We start from the raw sequence: 15173 nt of genomic DNA on the forward strand, positions 1-15173 counted from the left end.
CCTCATGACCGGTTTGGAAAATATTTCTGTTTCCTGAACACCACAACACTCTCGTTCTCACACTTTCAAGGAAAGTGCAAACACAATCTGTGGCCAGGATGAAACGTTGTTACGACTAAAGCCCACTCTCTTAGAACCCTACAAAGAGTGCTCCAAAATGAGACCATTTGAGCTCTCCTGGACCGCAGCAGGCTGTGACCAGCAACAGCCCTGAGTGGGACAGCTGTCAGAGCCAGTGAACTCTCAGGGCTGCAAGACTTGGAGGATTGACCAACAAGGAGGAGTCCCGGGCTGATGCCCTCACTCCTTGAGGCCTGACCCTTCCCCCTTTGGGAGATGCAAAGGCATCCAAAGTGAGTGTTTCACTGACCACCGAGGGAAATGTTTCACAGGTACGTTGCTTGTACAGACTCTTCATGTCTGTGTACATGCACGTGTGCACATATTTGCTATTGCAAATCTGGGAGAAATACTGCTTCCTTGGATGTTTAAGAACCTTGGAGATCTAAGTAAGTACGGCCTGTCAGTAAGGCTAAGTTACAGATATAGACTTACCTAAATGCTGCTTAGTGGGGCTCTTTTGCTAAGTTGCTAAGTATAACTTTGAAGCTGTAAGTTAGGTTAAATGCTATGAAGTGTTTTTCCTCTGTCAGATTTTAGGGGAAGATATTATTTAGGTTTTAGGTTTTAGTAAAGTTAAAATAGTGTTAAGTTTGAGTGCTGTAAAGCTTTTAGGCTGTGTTCGTATGTATCCTTGCCCTCACTGTCTTTTGTCGCGCGCGCGCGCACACACACACACACACACACACACACACACACACACACATATACTCTCAGACACACACACAGACACACAGACATCCCCTAGCTAGTTCTTGTTTAATTTCTGTTTAGATGGCTTGTTTTTTTGTTTGGTTTTGTTGTTGTTTGTTTGATCTTGTTGTGCCTTAAGTGTCCTGTGTGTAGAAGAGTGAACGTTGCCAAGGAAGTTTGTAGTGGTTTTGTTTAATGGGAAAGGTGGCACTTGGTGGTAGGCTTGGGAGTGATTTTTAAGGGATGTGAAGCAGTCGTTGGTAAGAGGAGCGTTGGGCGGAAGTGCGTGGGTGTGGCAGGCCCCAGGTAGGTGATGAGCAGGGCTGTCAGGGCTGGAGCAGGTAGTTGTGGCCGAGTGGTGAAGGCGATGGACTAGAAATCCATTGGGGTTTCCCCGCGCAGGTTCGAATCCTGCCAACTACGGGTGGGTGTCCCTTTTGGGCTGCGGGCAGCTGACCACAGTCACAGGTGGTTGCCGTGGACAGCAGCGTTTCATTCCCGCGCAGTAGCAGCAAGTGTTAAAGGCAAGGCTTGGCACCAAGTGGCCAGAAGTCAGCGCTTTTATTTCAGCAAAGCGTAAGCAGGAGCAGCATTGCCCCGAGGCAGCAGAATGTGCAGAGCGAAAAGAGGAGAATTGTTTCTGCTGGCAATTGCAAGCAAAGGCAAGCGGTGCCCCGCCTTGTCCAGCAAGGCTCTGAAGTGTCGGGCAGGAGCAGTGTTGCAGCACTGGTGGGAGCACAGGTGTATTTGTGGTGAGGGGTGCAGGCGTGAGGATGTTGTTGGATTTGAGGTGGCCTGATGGATGGCAAGGCTGCAGGCTGTGTTGCGGGGGTGCAGGGAGCAGGTGCAGGGGCAGCATGGGTGTGAAAGGGGCAGTGTGTGTGCAGGGCTGTGTGCGGGAGCGGGTGGGAGAAGGGCAAGGGCAGGGCGTGGAGGTGTGGAGGGCAGGCTGAAGGGAGGTGAATTGTCAGGGTGTCTATTTTGTGGGGTGGGGGAGGCGGAGCAGAGAGGAAGGGAAGGAGTGAGGGGCAGCAGTGGTGGTCAGCGGGAGGCTGGGGTGAGGGCAATGGCAGGCAGGTGTGAGGAGGAGCAGAGTGGCGCAGCGGGAGCGTGCTGGGCCCATAACCCAGAGGTCGATGGATCGAAACCATCCTCTGCTAAGGTGTTGTTTTTTTTTTTTTCTCCAGGGCTGCCTCGCCCAAGAAGTTGTAGCCTGCTTGGCCCCAGGTCTTTGGGTGACACTTGCCATAGCTTTCCTCTTCCTTCTACATCTTCTACCTGCTGCAGGGGCTTGTGGGGCATTGCTTGGCAGAGCTGCCTTCCAAGCAGGTGAGCAGGTCTCAGCCATTCCTGGCCAAGGCAAACCAGCTTTTCTACAGAGTGGCTCCAGACACCCTGGCCTCCCCTGGTCCCAAAGAGAGAGGCCCCTTTTCTCTGCAATTGCTCTCTCACAGAGCAGTTGAGCCACTGCTCCTGCTCCCCGCAGCCAGGATCCTGCCCAGGACTCCGGGTACCTCCCAGCCCCAGAGGAAGAGACCGGCTTTGAGCCAGGTCAGCCAGGGCAAAAGCCAACTGCGGGGGCTGCTCTGGATCCTGCAGAGACTCTCGGAGAGTGCTGAGCCACTGCAGCCAGGTGGGCAGAGAACTTTGTGCTTCTCCACACCTGGGCATCAGGCTGGGTTTGCAATGGGGCTCAGGCACTGAGTCGCCTTGTCCTTGCTTTGTCTCCAGCCACGCTTTGAGCAGGCATTTGGAATTGTGTCATCCTGGGATGCCTTGCACTGAAGTTCCTTGCAGGAGGGAAGATTTACCAGAGAGGGTTCTGCCCTCCTTGCTGTGCACCACAGGCAGTGGGTGAACTTCCTCCTCACAGGAACTGGAGGCCAGTCATTGCTCAGCCCTTTGGTGTGTCAGCTGTCCTTTCTCCTTGCTGCCCCAGCCCCTTTCCTGGGATCAGCAGAGGGTCTTTCTTCACCTTTGGCAGAGATGGGGCAATGTTTTCCCGTGAGTAGTCCTTAAGGAGATGGAGTGGCTTGGGCTGGAGAACAGAAGGCAAGGGGGCCCGTGCTGTGTGAAGGTAGCTTGGCAAGGTAAGTTTCCCTGAGTGAGAGAGGGCTTGTTGCAGATTGGGAAAGAGAAGATTTTGCGTGATTTGAAGGGTGGCACTTGTAAGAGAGGCCATGGCAGGCTTTCAGGAGGAGCTGTGCTGCTGCCCTGCAGGGTGGTGTGATTGGAGAGCGGCTGGAGGGCCTGCAGGAAGGGCGCACTCGGTGCCAGATGTGCAAGGCCATGGAGAGCCAGCGTTGCTCACAGAGCTGGGGCCATAAGGCTGAGGGAGGCTGAGGCCAGGGGTCCCCAAGGGCTGGTCAGGAGGTCCTATGGTGTAATGGTGAGCACTCTGGACTCTGAATCCAGTGATCTGAGTTCAAATCTCAGTGGGACCTGAACCTTTTGCTTCCTCCCCTCAGCCTTGCCCTTAGCATGCTACACTCTCACACCTCTCCTCTGCTGCTGCTGCTGCTGCTGCTGCTGCTGCTGCTGCTGCTTTGCTTCTACAAAGATCTCTGATGAATCACACAGCACCTGAGGAGCAGACCACCCACTCAAAATGGGACAGGCAGAGGACTCTGCTCTGGGACCCCTGGCTCCTGTGCCTGATGCATCCAAAACCAGAGTCTGGGCTCCGCAGCCCTGGGCAGCTGTTTCCAGGTTGGAGCATTCCCACAGGAAGAGCAGGTTACTCTGTATGCCCATCCCTGTTCACTTCTCTTTTCTTGCTCCTTTCCTCTGCAGCTTCTTCTCCGCTTTCCCCTGCCAATTCCTTTCTATTGCTCTGTAATCTATTCAAGGAGTTCTACCAGCACTGGGCACTGCCCCATCATTGGGCTTCCGTTTGTTGCCTTAGGAGAGGGAAGGATCTTCCTTGCAGAGCAGGTGACAGGTGAGGGAGGAGGAGAACAAACAACCACGACTCTCCAGCAGTGCTGCACAAAGCCTTTAATGAGAAAGAGCAAAAGCGGCGGCAGAGAACAGAGACCAAGGAACGCGTGTGGGGGGCCAGGGAGGGCGAGAGATCGGGGATGATGCGCCGGCCTCAGCAGATCTGACCGCAGCGGGAGAAGGGCAGACACAGGCCTGAGCCCCCAGAAGAGATGGGAACCCCCGCGGTGCTGAGGGAGCTGCCCACAGCAGCTGACAGAGAGGATCCCACAGCAGTGTTCTGAGGGAAGGAGGTGAGGATGGGGCCCGGCAGGGTCACCACCACCGGCGAAGGCTCGATGTACACCGTGGAGTCAGCGCAGCGGGCGAGGCAGGGCTCAGTGCAGCTGCTGGCAAGGGGGGTTGGGCCACAGGGGCCGCAGGGCCGTGGGGGACAGGGTCTGCAGCAAGACATCTCTCGGTGCGGGAGGCAAAGCTGCAACACAGAGCAGGGAGCACCAACCGGCCTCAGGATCAGTCTGTCTCTCTGTCCCTCAGCTCTCCCCAGCTGCACATTTGCTATTCAAAACACACTCTGTGCCTACAGCTCCCAGCACCCTCCTCCAGCCCTCCGAGTGGCACGGCACGGGAAGGCCGCCCCACTTCAGCAATAGGACCCAGCAGAGCGGCTTTAAGGTCCCTGTGGAAAGACTGGTCACAGCCCATCTCCAGAGCAGACAGGGCTGTGTTAGACAGTGTCCCGCCATGCTCGGGCACATTTTGTTACACCATGGCAGGTGCAAATTCTGCTGGGCACATCCCCCTGAGGCTGAGCCCCATTGATCCCCTCCTGCTGGAACAAAGCCCCCTCTTCCCAGCTGTCCCCAGCCCCCAGCATGCAAAGGCTGACGGCCTCCAACAGTTCTGTGTCAGGCCCGAGCTGAGGCAGCCCAAGGATCAAGCCGGGCGGCCTCCATGACAGCAGTTCAGCCCACAGGGAGGGATGGAGCGGGCTCAGGCTTACCTCGTTCCTCGAGGAAAGGGAGGCCAGAGACCAGGATGCAGAGCCTGCAGCAGAGCAGCCTTTTATGCTGGGTCCCAGAGCCCTGAGGGGCCACAACCATTCCTTGTTTGTGAAACATCCAAACTCCTGGGAGTGGCCACTTGCAAGGCCTCACTGCTGATGAGCTCCCTGCCTCTTTCATCTCAGGCATTTTTCACCAGTTTCGCACTCCCAAACATCTAAATGATTAATGTGTGTCCCAGCTTCCTAAGGCAATTTCATTGGGAGGTCCCAAGCCAGTGTATAAGGTGAATTGAAATGTATTTGTTCAATGTCTGTGAGTTTCTGTCACTTGTTCTTCTGGATGGTTAATTTGGCTCCAGTTACAGTTAAATTCAGCCATTAAGTGACACCTCAGGTCATCTCTCAGGAGCTTTCAGTGCAGGCACTCAGGCTCATCCTGAGAGTCATTTCTTTCATGGGTCATCACAGAAATACAGAAGCCTGTGGGTCAGTTGAGGTACATGGTCAACACTGCATAACCCCATAGTGGGGAAGAGACCCAACTGTGCAGGGAGGTGGCAAAGCTCAGTGGCAAGGGAAGCCCATGTTCAGCTGAAAGGATGTCCCCTGCAGGCCTGAGTGACAGCCATGGGGAACTTGCTTACAGTCACAGGCTGTGCCACGGCCTGGTTTTGTGATCAAAGAGATGCTGTGTGTTCCCCTGAAACAGAGCCACAGCCACACTGACCTGCTTTACTCAGCATGCTCATCCCAGAGGCACAGACCTGGCTGGTGGCTTTGGGGAAAAGGCTGAGGGCAGGGAGCCCATGGCTGTTTTTTGCTGGGTCTGGCATGGGGTTTCCCATTCCATGTATTTTACATTTCAAAGGGACACTGACCAGTCTTCCTGAGCAGCAGAGTGGGTGTCATTGTGATGTGGAAGAGCTGGGAAAATCCCTGAGCTCCAGGCAAACCTGAGTCACCCAGTGTGGACTTCAGTGGACTGGGTGCCACAGACTCAGGCGCTCAAGGCATGACAGAGCTCATACCCTCAATGTTCTGCTGCCATGAAGGATATTTCCCCACCTTGTATTCCCAGTCGTGGATCACCTGGTGCTTGTCTGCAATCTCCTGCATTTGCTGTCTCCCAAGGCCGGTCTTTTGGTGGCAGCTCCCGGGCTGTGGTGACTCTGAGTACCCCACATTGATCCCAGAAGGTGTGTGTGGAGCTCTGGAGGTCTTGTGCTCCTATCAACTGCTCTGGGCAGATGTCACTGCCCCAGCTGCTCAGCAGGCTCTGGGCCTTGTCCTGCTGACTTCTAAACACAGACACAGCTTACAAAAGAGGTCACTTGTTCAGCTCTCCCAGGCCTGTACCTTGTCCTCACCCAGGGAACTCTGGAGTCTCCTTTATTTCAACGTGTGATTGCTGCCTCTGGCCTTGTGACAGTGCAGCTCTCAGGAGAGTTTAGCTTCATTCTCTGCAGAACTGCCAGGAGGTGGTGGAGGCAGCAGCTCCATTCCCCCCTCCATGCCTTGCCCATCTCCAGCAGGTTGCAGAAGGGCCATGCCGACTGCCTACCCCATGTCAGGTGCTGCAGCCCTTATGTTCTGCCTGGTCCTCTGGCAGTGCCTCTCTCTGTCAGAGATCACCACCACTACTTCCTGTGTCCCTGGAGACACCAAATAGGGACAGCAACACAGATATGTCCTCTTCAGTGCCAAGGAAAGGACACCAACCATGGGGTGATTAGATACCTGGCTTTTGGGATGAGAGATGGCTTTCTGTGCATGGAGAATGAGAAGTTCTCAGGATTAGGGGTGAAAGCTCCAGAGGACACATAGTGAAAGCTCTGATGGGACAGATCTTCTCTCCGCTTTCCAGCCCTTCTGCCCCAAAGGGGTTCCTTGTCACAGGCCTGAGAGTGCAATGCAGAGCAGGGGGCACTCCCTGCACACACCTAGCCTGCTGCCCTCCAGGCTGCCATGGTGTGTGCTCACCAGTGCACACAGCCTCAGTGTCATCTCCTGCTGGTCCTCCCTGTCAAGGACCTGGGAGGCTCATCTGTAGGAGCCCTTTCCATCTCCTGGTGGCCTCCTGGCGGTACAGGGCATCTCTGGAAGTGCTGCTCAGGAGACAGGGAACTGTCTGACAGTTTCTGTGTTCAGAGGACAATGGGACAAGGCCCAGAGTTTATTGAGGCAGCTGGGAAGTTTGTTCTTCTCTGAGAGGGAGCAAAGAACTTCCAGTGGTCTCTCCCAACCTCCATTATCCTGGGTCGCCCTGCATCACCTGGGCTCTTGAGCGGCCACCAAAAGGCAATGCCTTTTGGAAAGCTGCAGCAGCAGCAGCACAAGATTACAGGGATGTACAAGGTGGTTTGGGACCGGTCCTAAAAGGTCTGGAAATGACCCTGACAAAAGCAAAATATTTCCTAGGAAAGAGGCCATGTGCTGTGGTATCCCTGGAACGCCCGAGTCCAGGACACCATGTGCACTCATTTCCACATCAGCATGATTCAGGGTTGCCTGAAGCTCATGGATTTTCCCAACTCTTCCACATCACACTGCTTCCCACAAGCTTTGGGAGACTCTTCCAGTATCCCTTTGAACTGTGATATTAGGTGAATGGGCAAATGATGCCTGCCCCAGGAAAAGGAGCCATGAGCTTTGGGCTCCCTGCCCTCAGCCTCTGCCCCAAAGCCGCCGTCGAGATCCTGACCTCAGGGCTGGACACACTGAACAAAGTGGGTCAATTTGTGTTTGGGAAAATGGGTCAGTTTGTCTTTCAGGGAGTGACATAGACATGCCTTTGATTATCTTCTTGCATGTTGATTTCCCTGTTTTCTGGAGGATCCCAACATGTCAAGCTGAGGCCAGAGCTCTTGTTGAAAAATGCATTAAGTGGGAGAACATTTGAGATGAAAGAGGCAGGGAGCTCATCAGCAGTGAGGCCTTGCAAGTGGCCACTCCCAGGAGTTTGGATGTTTCACAAACAAGGAATGGTTGTGGCCCCTCAGGGCTCTGGGACCCAGCATAAAAGGCTGCTCTGCTGCAGGCTCTGCATCCTGGTCTCTGGCCTCCCTTTCCTCGAGGAACGAGGTAAGCCTGAGCCCGCTCCATCCCTCCCTGTGGGCTGAACTGCTGTCATGGAGGCCGCCCGGCTTGATCCTTGGGCTGCCTCAGCTCGGGCCTGACACAGAACTGTTGGAGGCCATCAGCCTTTGCATGCTGGGGGCTGGGGACAGCTGGGAAGAGGGGGCTTTGTTCCAGCAGGAGGGGATCAATGGGGCTCAGCCTCAGGGGATGTGCCCGGCAGAATTTGCACCTGCCATGGTGTAACAAAATGTGCCCGAGCATGGCGGGACACTGTCTAACACAGCCCTGTCTGCTCTGGAGATGGGCTGTGACCAGTCTTTCCACAGGGACCTTAAAGCCGCTCTGCTGGGTCCTATTGCTGAAGTGGGACGGCCTTCCCGTGCCGTGCCACTCGGAGGGCTGGAGGAGGGTGCTGGGAGCTGTAGGCACAGAGTGTGTTTTGAATAGCAAATGTGCAGCTGGGGAGAGCTGAGGGACAGAGAGACAGACTGATCCTGAGGCCGGTTGGTGCTCCCTGCTCTGTGTTGCAGCTTTGCCTCCCGCACCGAGAGATGTCTTGCTGCAGACCCTGTCCCCCACGGCCCTGCGGCCCCTGTGGCCCAACCCCCCTTGCCAGCAGCTGCACTGAGCCCTGCCTCGCCCGCTGCGCTGACTCCACGGTGTACATCGAGGCTTCGCCAGTGGTGGTGACCCTGCCGGGCCCCATCCTCACCTCCTTCCCTCAGAACACTGCTGTGGGATCCTCTCTGTCAGCTGCTGTGGGCAGCTCCCTCAGCACCGCGGGGGTTCCCATCTCCTCTGGGGGCTCAGGCCTGTGTCTGCCCTTCTCCCGCTGCGGTCAGATCTGCTGAGGCCGGCGCATCATCCCCGTTGTCCTAGGCAAATGGGCCCATCTCTCGCCCTCCCTGGCCCCCACACGCGTTCCTTGGTCTCTGTTCTCTGTTGCCGCTTTTGCTCCTTCTCATTAAAGCCTTTGTGCAGCACTGCTGGAGAGTCGTGGTTGTTTGTTCTCCTCCTCCCTCACCTGCTCCCTGCTCTGCCAGGGTGAGCACAGGCTGCTGTCCTGAGCTCTCTGGGAGCTGCCCTAAACTCCCAGAAATTACACCAGAGCACCAAAGCTTCAGTCACTGAGCTTGAGTCTGTAACCTGCAGATCGCAGCACTGCATGTCCTGGTGCCAATTTCTTGCTTGTGAGAGGTATTTCATAGATTTTGTGTAACATTTAGTTCCTTTCAAAGCTTCTTCAGAAAAACAGGGCAAAATTTGTCTTCTCTCGTCTACTGGTGATTTTGGGAAGTGTCAGTGGTGTGGGTATAGGATTGTAGGCTGAAAAGGAGGAAAGCACTTCTTTTCACGCCTGGATATCAGCAATGTGGCTTCAACAGAGTTTTCCAGCAAAGTTCACTCTGTTACTCACTAAATAGATTAAGCATAAATAGAATATTGATTTGAAATGTTTAATGTTTTATAGGGACACTGTGCATTCAGAAAGTGTACGGTATGCAAAGGATATGGATACAAAATTAAAAGGGTGTAAAAGGGTTTGGCAGCACTCAATCCACAGTCACAGCATGGACTAAATTACAAATTCACTGTGACAACATTCATACCATTATCAATTCTCTCTCTCACATGCACACACATATACACACACATATGTGTGTGTACGCATATACATATACATATACATATACATATACATATACATATACATATACATATACATATACATATACATATACATATACATATGTATATGTATATGCATACACACACACTCTGTATTTTGGTGTTTAAATATACATGTCGAAAATACCCCCCAAAAATGACAGGTCTTGGAAAATATTTCTGTTTCCTGAACACCACAACACTCTCGTTCTCACACTTTCAAGGAAAGTGCAAACACAATCTGTGGCCAGAATGAAACATTGTTATGACTAAAGCCCACTCTCTTAGAACCCCACAAAGAATGCTCCAAAATGAGACCATTTGAGCTCTCCTGGACCACAGCAGGCTGTGACCAGCAACAGCCCTGAGTGGGACAGCTGTCAGAGCCAGTGAACTCTCAGGGCTGCAAGACTTGGAGGATTGACCAACAAGGAGGATTCCCGGTCTGATACCCTCACTCCTTGAGGCCTGACCCTTCCCCCTTTGGGAGATGCAAAGGCATCCCAAGTGAGTGTTTCACTGACCACCGAGGGAAATGTTTCACAGGTACGTTGCTTGTACAGACTCTTCATGTCTGTGTACATGCACGTGTGCACATATTTGTTATTGCAAATCTGGGAGAAATACTGCTTCCTTGGATGTTTAAGAACCTTGGAGATCTAAGTAAGTACGGCCTGTCAGTAAGGCTAAGTTACAGATATAGACTTACCTAAATGCTGCTTAGTGGGGCTCTTTTGCTAAGTTGCTAAGTATAACTTTGAAGCTGTAAGTTAGGTTAAATGCTATGAAGTGTTTTTCCTCTGTCAGATTTTAGGGGAAGATATTATTTAGGTTTTAGGTTTTAGTAAAGTTAAAATAGTGTTAAGTTTGAGTGCTGTAAAGCTTTTAGGCTGTGTTCGTATGTATCCTTGCCCTCACTGTCTTTTGTCGCCCACACACACATATACTCTCAGACACACACAGACACACAGACGTCCCCTAGCTAGTTCTTGTTTAATTTCTGCTTAGATTGTTTGGTTTTTATTTGGTTGTGTGTAGGAGAGTGAGCGTTACCAAGGAAGTTTGTAGTGGTTTTGTTTAATGGGAAAGGTGGCACCTGGTGGTATGCTTGGGAGTGATTTTTAAGGGATGTGAAGCAGTCGTTGGTAAGAGGAGCATTGGGTGGAAGTGCATGGGTGTGGGTGTGGTTGTGGCAGGCCCCGGGTAGGTGATGAGCAGGGCTGTCAGGGTTGGAGCAGGTAGTTGTGGCTGAGTGGTGAAGGCGATGGACTAGAAATCCCTGCGCAGGTTCAAATCTTGCCAGCTATGGGCACATGTCCCTTTTGGGCTGCGGGCAGCTGACCACAGGCACGGGGAGCAGCCACAGGTGGGGTGCCATGGACAGCAGCTGGAGCTGATCCAAGGCTCCTGCACTTGCAGCCCTGGCTCTTCCTGCAGAGCAGCTGTGAGGGAGAAGCTGCTGCTGCTGAACAGCCTTCTTCACCTTGCAATGCAAGGTCTGATAGTCACATGTAAGGGTCGAGGACAAAAGCCCATTGCTGCTGCAAGGTCTGTGCCATGCAGCCAAGCCACTTGGTGTGGCGGAAGCACTGCAAGCGAAAAGAAGCTCAGAGACCTTCTCAGCATTTCAGAGAAAAAGGAAAGGGGAAATGCAGAGGGCACCTGGATTTGAATATTTCATCTCCTCCTGGAGCTGAGCATTTCATTGCATTGCAGTAGCGCCAAGTGTTAGAGGCAAGGAACCTCAGCTTGACAACCTGCTTAGCAGAAACACCTGGGATTTAGAGCTTTTATTTCAGCGTAAGCAGGAGCAGCATTGCCCCGAGGCAGCAGAATGTGCAGAGCGAAAAGAGGAGAATTGTTTCTGCTGGCAATTGCAAGCAAAGGCAAGCGGTGCCCCGCCTTGTCCAGCAAGGCTCTGAAGTGTCGGGCAGGAGCAGTGTTGCAGCACTGGTGGGAGCACAGGTGTATTTGTGGTGAGGAGTGCAGGCGTGAGGATGTTGTTGAATTTGAGGTGGCCTGATGGATGGCAAGGCTGCAGGCTTCAGGCTGCGGGGGTGCAGGGAGCAGGTGCAGGGGCAGCATGGGTGTGAAAGGGGCAGTGTGTGTGCAGGGCTGTGTGCAGGAGCGGGTGGGAGAAGGGCAAGGGCAGGGCGTGGAGGTGTGGAGGGCAGGCTGAAGGGAGGTGAATTGTCAGGGTGTCTATTTTGTGGGGTGGGGGAGGCGGAGCAGAGAGGAAGGGAAGGAGTGAGGGGCAGCAGTGGTGGTTAGCAGGAGGCTGGGGTGAGGGCTGCCTTGCTGAAGAAGTTGTAGCCTGCTTGGCTTCAGCTTTTTGGGTGACATTTGCCATAGCCTTCCTTTTCCTTCTACACCTGCTGCCACTTTTTCGTAAAAACTTTTATAATTTTTTGAACTAAGTTTAGTCAGGGGTTTGTTCACCTTAGCCCAGGGGGAGGGGAATCAACGCTTTTCTTCAAATAATTCTCTTTATCCATGGTTGGGTTTTCCCTGGATGGGGACTAATAGGCTTCGATAAGCGAAAAGAAAATTCCCATACCATCCTTACAGAGCAGGTGGCAGGTGAGGGAGGAGGAGAACAAACAACCACGACTCTCCAGCAGTGCTGCACAAAGGCTTTAATGAGAAGGAGCAAAAGCGGCAACAGAGAACAGAGACCAAGGAACGCGTGTGGGGGCCAGGGAGGGCGAGAGATGGGCCCATTTGCCAAGGACAACGGGGATGATGCGCCGGCCTCAGCAGATCTGACCGCAGCGGGAGAAGGGCAGACACAGGCCTGAGCCCCCAGAGGAGATGGGAACCCCCGCGGTGCTGAGGGAGCTGCCCACAGCAGCTGACAGAGAGGATCCCACAGCAGTGTTCTGAGGGAAGGAGGTGAGGATGGGGCCCGGCATGGTCACCACCACTGGCGAAGCCTCGATGTAGAACATGGAGTCAGCGCAGCGGGCGAGGCAGGGCTCAGTGCAGCTGCTGGCAAGGGGGGTTGGGCCACAGGGGCCGCAGGGCCGCGGGGGACAGGGTCTGCAGCAAGACATCTCTCGGTGCGGGAGGCAAAGCTGCAACACAGAGCAGGGAGCACCAACCTCAGGATCAGGATCAGTCTGTCTCTCTGTCCCTCAGCTCTCCCCAGCTGCACATTTGCTATTCAAAACACACTCTGTGCCTACAGCTCCCAGCACCCTCCTCCAGCCCTCCGAGTGGCACGGCACGGGAAGGCCGCCCCACTTCAGCAATAGGACCCAGCAGAGCGGCTTTAAGGTCCCTGTGGAAAGACTGGTCACAGCCCATCTCCAGAGCAGACAGGGCTGTGTTAGACAGTGTCCCGCCATGCTCGGGCACATTTTGTTACACCATGGCAGGAGCAAATTCTGCCGGGCACATCCCCCTGAGGCTGAGCCCCATTGATCCCCTCCTGCTGGAACAAAGCCCCCTCTTCCCAGCTGTCCCCAGCCCCCAGCATGCAAAGGCTGACGGCCTCCAACAGTTCTGTGTCAGGCCCGAGCTGAGGCAGCCCAAGGATCAAGCCGGGCGGCCTCCATGACAGCAGTTCAGCCCACAGGGAGGGATGGAGCGGGCTCAGGCTTACCTCGTTCCTCGAGGAAAGGGAGGCCAGAGACCAGGATGCAGAGCCTGCAGCAGAGCAGCCTTTTATGCTGGGTCCCAGAGCCCTGAGGGGCCACAACCATTCCTTGTTTGTGAAACATCCAAACTCCTGGGAGTGGCCACTTGCAAGGCCTCACTGCTGATGAGCTCCCTGCCTCTTTCATCTCAGGCATTTTTCACCAGTTTCACACTCCCAAACATCTAAATGATTAATGTGTGTCCCAGCTTCCTAAGGCAATTTCATTGGGAGGTCCCAAGCCAGTGTATAAGGTGAATTGAAATGTATTTGTTCAATGTCTGTGAGTTTCTGTCACTTGTTCTTCTGGATGGTTAATTTGGCTCCAGTTACAGTTAAATTCAGCCATTAAGCGACACCTCAGGTCATCTCTCAGGAGCTTTCAGTGCAGGCACTCAGGCTCATCCTGAGAGTCATTTCTTTCATGGGTCATCACAGAAATACAGAAGCCTGTGGGTCAGTTGAGGTACAAGGTCAACACTGCATAACCCCATAGTGGGGAAGAGACCCAACTGTGCAGGGAGGTGGCAAAGCTCAGTGGCAAGGGAAGCCCATGTTCAGCTGAAAGGATGTCCCCTGCAGGCCTGAGTGACAGCCATGGGGAACTTGCTTACAGTCACAGGCTGTGCCACGGCCTGGTTTTGTGATCAAAGAGATGCTGTGTGTTCCCCTGAAACAGAGCCACAGCCACACTGACCTGCTTTACTCAGCATGCTCATCCCAGAGGCACAGACCTGGCTGGTGGCTTTGGGGAAAAGGCTGAGGGCAGGGAGCCCATGGCTGTTTTTTGCTGGGTCTGGCATGGGGTTTCCCATTCCATGTATTTTACATTTCAAAGAGACACTGGATCACTCCTGCTGACTTATAAGCATAGTCACAGCTTATAAAAGAGGTCACTATCCCTTGTACAGCTCACCCAGGCTTGTCCCTTGTCCTCACCCAGGGAACTCTGGAGTTTCCTTTATTGCAACGTGTGATTGCTGCCTCTGGCCCTGTGACAGTGCAGCTCTCAGGAGAGTTTAGCTTCATTCTCTGCAGAACTGCCAGGAGGTGGTGGAGGCAGCAGCTCCATTCCCCCCTCCATGCCTTGCCCATCTCCAGCAGGTTGCAGAAGGGCCATGCCGACTGCCTACCCCATGTCAGGTGCTGCAGCCCTTATGTTCTGCCTGGTCCTCTGGCAGTGCCTCTCTCTGTCAGAGATCACCACTACTACTTCCTGTGTCCCTGGAGACACCAAATAGGGACAGCAACACAGATATGTCCTCTTCAGTGCCAAGGAAAGGACACCAACCATGGGGTGATTAGATACCTGGCTTTTGGGATGAGAGATGGCTTTCTGTGCATGGAGAATGAGAAGTTCTCAGGATTAGGGGTGAAAGCTCCAGAGGACACATAGTGAAAGCTCTGATGGGACAGATCTTCTCTCCGCTTTCCAGCCCTTCTGCCCCAAAGGGGTTCCTTGTCACAGGCCTGAGAGTGCAATGCAGAGCAGGGGGCACTCCCTGCACACACCTAGCCTGCTGCCCTCCAGGCTGCCATGGTGTGTGCTCACCAGTGCAAGCAGCCTCTGTCATCTCCTGCTGGTCCTCCCTGTTGAGGACCTGGGAGGCTCATCTGTAGGAGCCCTTTCCATCTCCTGGTGGCCTCCTGGCGGTACAGGGCATCTCTGGATGTGCTGCTCAGGAGACAGGGAACTGTCTGACAGTTTCTGTGTTCAGAGGACAATGGGACAAGTCCCAGAGTTTATTGAGGCATCTGGGAAGTTTGTTCTTCTCTGAGAGGGAGCAAAGAACTTCCAGTGGTCTCTCCCAACCTCCATTATCCTGGGTCGCCCTGCATCACCTGGGCTCTTGAGCGGCCACCAAAAGGCAATGCCTTTTGGAAAGCTGCAGCAGCAGCAGCACAAGATTACAGGGATGTACAAGGTGGTTTGGGACCGGTCCTAAAAGGTCTGGAAATGACCCTGACAAAAGCAAAATATTTCCTAGGAAAGAGGCCATGTGCTGTGGTATCCCTGGAACGCCCGAGTCC

At 53.8% G+C, this 15173-nt stretch overlaps 2 long non-coding RNA genes and 3 other non-coding genes across 6 annotated transcripts; 4 read left to right on the forward strand and 1 right to left on the reverse strand.

Annotated features, from left to right (window-relative positions):
* Positions 1-1154: 1154 nt before the first annotated feature.
* TRNAS-AGA (transfer RNA serine (anticodon AGA)) lies at positions 1155-1236 on the forward strand. Its single transcript has one exon. It is a non-coding gene; the product is annotated as a tRNA-Ser (tRNA).
* Positions 1237-1901: 665 nt separating this feature from the next.
* TRNAM-CAU (transfer RNA methionine (anticodon CAU)) lies at positions 1902-1973 on the forward strand. Its single transcript has one exon. It is a non-coding gene; the product is annotated as a tRNA-Met (tRNA).
* Positions 1974-3185: 1212 nt separating this feature from the next.
* TRNAQ-CUG (transfer RNA glutamine (anticodon CUG)) lies at positions 3186-3257 on the forward strand. The gene has a single exon. It is a non-coding gene; the product is annotated as a tRNA-Gln (tRNA).
* Positions 3258-3795: 538 nt separating this feature from the next.
* Positions 3796-13273, reverse strand: LOC108961915 (uncharacterized). 2 transcript variants are annotated; one of them, XR_007778276.1, is made up of 2 exons: positions 13110-13273; positions 3796-4228 (listed from the first exon to the last, which is right to left on the reverse strand). It is a non-coding gene; the product is annotated as an uncharacterized LOC108961915 (long non-coding RNA). The 2 variants fall into 2 exon arrangements; XR_001990327.3 differs by lacking the exon at positions 13110-13273 and adding an exon at positions 4757-4917.
* Positions 7622-8820, forward strand: LOC127059925 (uncharacterized). The gene is made up of 2 exons (XR_007778277.1): positions 7622-7840; positions 8368-8820. It is a non-coding gene; the product is annotated as an uncharacterized LOC127059925 (long non-coding RNA).
* Positions 13274-15173: the final 1900 nt, after the last annotated feature.

The sequence above is a fragment of the Serinus canaria genome, chromosome 9, assembly GCF_022539315.1.
Source record: "Serinus canaria isolate serCan28SL12 chromosome 9, serCan2020, whole genome shotgun sequence".
In the NCBI taxonomy this organism is placed as follows: domain Eukaryota; kingdom Metazoa; phylum Chordata; class Aves; order Passeriformes; family Fringillidae; genus Serinus; species Serinus canaria.